At 38.3% G+C, this 5186-nt stretch overlaps 1 non-coding gene across 1 annotated transcript; it reads right to left on the minus strand.

Moving 5' to 3' along the window:
- Positions 1-3919: 3919 nt before the first annotated feature.
- Positions 3920-4115, minus strand: LOC149029487 (U2 spliceosomal RNA). Its single transcript, XR_016171381.1, has one exon. It is a non-coding gene; the product is annotated as a U2 spliceosomal RNA (small nuclear RNA).
- Between the last annotated feature and the right edge of the window lie 1071 nt (positions 4116-5186).

Consider the following 5186-nt stretch of genomic DNA (forward strand, 5'->3'; position numbering starts at 1 on the left):
TTATCAAGCTTGTCATTGTCTTGGTTATTGGTCACTAAAAAAAAAAAAAAAAAAAAAAAAAACCTCAATTAAATTGAAAATAAGATGATAATTTTTTTTCCTCAAGACATCATTTGTATTAAAAGAGCGAAAAATATTTACAATACCATGCTATATACACCATGTAAGGAAACCATAGTCACCCAAACCTAGGGGTGCAAGTTTGGCCCTGGCAGCCCTGACCCGCCCTAAGCCCGAATAGGGTTTGGACTAAAGATTTTGGCCCTAAGGGCGGGTTAGGGCCAAAATATTCTGGCCTTAAACTAGGGCCAAGGGCGGGCGGGCCTGGGATTACTCTCTGCCCTGCCCAGCCATCCCGGTCTGTCCCTGATTTTGACCATGATTTTGGCCCTGATTGTGACCCTAATCTTGGCCCTGATCTTGGCCTTGATTATGGCCTTGATCTTGGCCTTGATTTTTACCCTGATCTTGGCCATGATTCTGGCCCTGATTTTGGCCCTGATTTGAGTCTGGACCCTCCACCCATATGGAGAGGAATTAATTCTAATCCACATGGGTGAATACTTGACACATGTCATATTTTGAAAACATGATCATGTTTTGTAAAAAACTAATAAAAATAAATTATATCCTCATTACCAATGTACTAAGCATCCATCTGATTTTGGCCCGATCTTGACCCTAATTTTGGCTCTAGTCTTAATGTTAATTTGACCCTGATCATGTACTAATTTTTTGCCCTAATATTCATATTAACAATGATATTACTATAAGTCTCGACTTTGACCTTCAGTCATTTTGATCATATTAGACTATGGGTTCACTTTTTATATTATTTTTAAGATAATTTTTATTTTTCGAACTAAGTCATTTTAGTTCTCAAAAATCATTGATTTTTTGGGACTAAGGCGAATTAATATATTATAAATAAAAGCTAGTATATAGAGAATTAATATCTGACAAATCTACAGCCCAACTTCTCATCATGAATATTGACATCTTTCTTTTGCCTCCAATGTGATATTTCAAGAAGAAAAAATGCTTATTAAGGATAGATAGCTATGTTTGTAACTAAAATATCATTTTCATTAACTACGAAAAAAATATCAATACTAAATTATTGTTGATTTACTTGTTAACAAAGTTTTGAATATGGATTTTTTTTGTTGAATAGGGATTAATGAGAGAGGTTTCCAATTTCCATCACCAAAACAATGAAAGACTTTCAGAGCTCAATATAGAATTATGGAGTATAAATTTATTTATGTTTAAAGCAACACTATTAACTTCCTGACTATTTTATCATTTTGTATGTGCTTGAATCATCTTATATTTTTATGAATTTTATTTTTAGTTTACTTGTGATACCTTTTTTTTTTTTTTTTTTTTTTTAATGAATTTACATTTGATATTTTAAGTCCAAGGATAGGACCAATTAAGGTTAGGGCCAAGATAGGGTCAATCAGAGCCAGGTACAAGGCTAATCAGGGATAGTGCCAATTAGGGTTAGGGCTAGGGCTAGGGACAGGGCTAATTAGGGCCAAGGATAGGGTCAATCAGGGCCAATCAGGGTCAATCAAGGTCAGGGCCAGTCAGGGCCAACTCATCCCGACCCGGCCCAATTAGGGTGGGAATGGGCTTGGCTTGACCCTGTAGGGCCTTAGGGTCAGAGACAATAATCATTGGCTTTGAACTAGTGTCAGGGCGGGAATGGGCTCAGATTAAAACATATAGGGCTAGACTTGGGATTGCAAAAGCCCGGCCCATTTGCAGCCCTACCCAAACCTGTAGCAGTAGTTGCCCTCAAAAGACCAACCTGACTAGTTCTCCTTTAGAGCTAAACATGGTGTAAAAACATTACAAGTAAAAGACAAAAATCTAAACCAACCTCAGAAATGAAATCTAGGTCACCCAAATGAATCCCATACTAGTTCATACATCACCAAAGCTGGCCACATCACATATATCCATACCCGAACACCTCTCCCTTGCTGCCAATTTTGCCATATAATCAGCTATCAGGTATGTCTTGTATAGCAGTGTGTTATTTTCCACTCCATAGATTGCAAATATGCAATAAGTCCTCTCCAACACTGTTGGATCCACCATGGACTTCTTTTGGATCAGCACTACAGCCGCAACAGAATCGCATTGGATCCGTTGCTTCAGAATCTGTCAATGCTTGGCCAACTCCATTCCGAACATTAAGGCTTCCATTTCAACTTAATTTTTTTTTCATCTTCACTTGAAATAAACATGATATGATCCTAGCAATGTAGCTTCTTCATCACGAAACACCCCGCCCACACCCTTGGGTTCCCCATTAAACACCCACAAATTTTTGAACTTTACCCGAAGTCTGGGTGAGTACCCAAAACACTTCTTGTGGTTGGGCAGCCCCCATCACTCTCAACAATAAGCCCATCCTTCTTGAGTGAACCAGCACTTTGGGTTCATCCTCCTGCCCTCAACCTTATATGCTTGTTGCCTAATATCAAAGAGAACATTTAGAATAACCCACTAAGGTGCACAATCCAGACCATCATAGCTATGTCTTTTCTAGAGCTGCCATAAGAAGAAGCACATAAGAAGGAACCCATTAAGCTAGGCCGCAACAAAAGAAAGAACCTTCCCCTGTTGCCGCACCATAAAACTGACTCCTGCACTGATTTTTTTGCTGTCCACATAACACCAAATGACCAACAAAATTTCCCCCACAAGAGAGGTCTAGAGGACAGGAAAACGTAACATGAAACATATCCTTTGTAGCCTAAAACCACAACTCACGTATGGAGGCCAAGTCCACCTCAGCCATGGTCAGATTTGAGTGCCGCATAGACCCTAAAATGGTTTGATATCTAATATTATTTATTGGAAAATCTTTGTTCAATTAGATTCCTGTGCATTAATGTCATCATATGTTTGTCCCTCTTTTGGAGATGTGAAGGCATGAAGCAAAGAGTGATTGACACTTTAATCACTAGACTATGCTATGTAGCTTGTCAATGATCCATCTCTAGACATTGACATTAGAAGGTATGCACTGAGATTTAGTTAACAGACTTCTTCTCCAAAACTAAGATCAAGGCTACAGTCTCAGGATAGAAATTTGGTTAGACATTGATATTTGGAGAGCTGTAAGTTGAAACATCCTGTTGCATCCGATTATGACTCGATCGTCAAATCACCTATACATAACAGGTCAACCTTAGTTGATCCGGGGCTGCCTCGGACGATCAAGTTGATAATTCACACAATAGCAAGAAGACTCTAGCTGTAGAGCCTAGAGAATGACAAATAATATACGAGAGTGAATTGAGTTACCTCCCTCAAGTGTAGATTTAGGATATTTATAGTTTAACCTGAGTGATGAATCATCGTCAGATTCGATTAGCTAGTCACTTTCTCCGTCATCCAATCTTCGCTAGAGGTAAACTCCTATCGGTTACAAAGCTCGGTTGTGCATCATGCATGGGAACTCATCCTAGTTGTCCATGTCTCTCTATGGTTAGGGCTCTTGTCTGACCACTCATGAAATGAGGTGCGGTGCAACCTCAACCGTAAAATGTTGTATCGCACCATCTGGTTCAAGTGAACAGGTCGGTTCTCATCAAACCCACTCCAACTGAACCCGGTTGGGCAATCTGGGCATAACACATTCTTAAATATTTTAGTAGCCCACCATCTCGATTCACAAGGATAAAATAAAGAAAACTGATCTAGTCTTCACAGATCGACTAGTCGTTGCTTCAAATTGCAGATCCAATTCTTATCCTAACCTTTTCCCCTCAACCTTGTAGCATACGATCCCAAAACCACACTACTAATTGAGTCGGTTACAACTCATTTACTGTTTTATAATTTCATATAAATTTGAATCGTAGGCAGCAAAAACTGATAATCTTTAACCTGGTATTGGTAGGGGTACGCCACGCCCGTGCAGTAGTGCAACGCATGGGCGACACTTGAGGACCCCAGCAGCAAGCTACTGTGGTGGGCCCTCCCCCGAGAAAAATTAATTTAATATCATGTGGATCGATGATCCACGTATCAGATATTAAACTGATAAGAACAGATACTACACTTGATCTTAGCCAAAAGGCCGAGAAAGGTATGATTTGTTACGTGTTTGCATTTCATTTTTATAGGTTTCGTCGGCTCAGCCTCTTTTGTCTTTCACCATGTGGGACTATATTCACACGGTAGGAATCGCAAAAGCAATTGGAAAAGGAAGGATTTAGATTATCGGTTGAAGATGGAATAAATTACGGGATTAAATTAGGTAATCAAATGACTTGTAACCAAATCTATCAGGTATGAAGGACAATTTATAAGATTCTTATATGTTGGTTGACACTTCTGCTTGGCTTTCTGTATAACTAATGGCTGCGTTATTCAGTGAAATTACAATGGTAGTTTGTTTAACAAATCTTAGAATATCTCAAAGGCAAGGACAACAGCCCGGCCAGTATAGACCTTCGCTATATGAAATTAAACTGTAAGTCTCTATCTGTTCAGTTTGAAAAAGAATGCTTCATGAGAAAGAAACTAAAAATGTCAACGTTTAGACACCCAGATGGAAGTTTAGAGACGGAAGCCACCTAGCCATTCGGTAATTCTTCAGATGTAAGAGTTCTATAAGTTAACTTGAACGAAATGGATCTTGTTTGGGTAGTGCATTTCATGTGGTGGTGTGTGTGGTATCCACCATTAGTGTGTCGAATATGTTTACCAATCCTCAAAAGTAACTTCACATTACCTTACCATCTAATTAGCCTTGATGAATAAAGAAATGAAAGTGAGATAAGGTAAAACGCATAAATGTAGTGAGCTCTTTCAGGCAATATTTACTGCATGAGAGACTTAAGATATATAGCGCAAGAGAGATTTAAAATGTACCTTGTTTATTAGCACATTAATGTGATAGTGCACAACTGAATTTCATACAAAATTCTCATGAGTTAGTGAAATTTGTTTGTAATTATCTTGTTCCTCTTCAAATGTAGTGAGTACAATGTTTTAATTGATATCTATTCAAAACTAAGGATTCCACTGCAATAGACATAGATATTATAATTATTATAGTTTACATTAAGGATTTCTTTTAAAAGATTAAAATTTGGGATACTAGAGCCAATCGAGTTAGATGAAGATGTCAAGGTAACTTAAACAAAGTTCTTCTGTTT

Source organism: Hakea prostrata, chromosome 1 (assembly GCF_041222555.1).
Source record: "Hakea prostrata isolate BN-2017 chromosome 1, UWA_Hpros_2, whole genome shotgun sequence".
NCBI classification, from domain to species: domain Eukaryota; kingdom Viridiplantae; phylum Streptophyta; class Magnoliopsida; order Proteales; family Proteaceae; genus Hakea; species Hakea prostrata.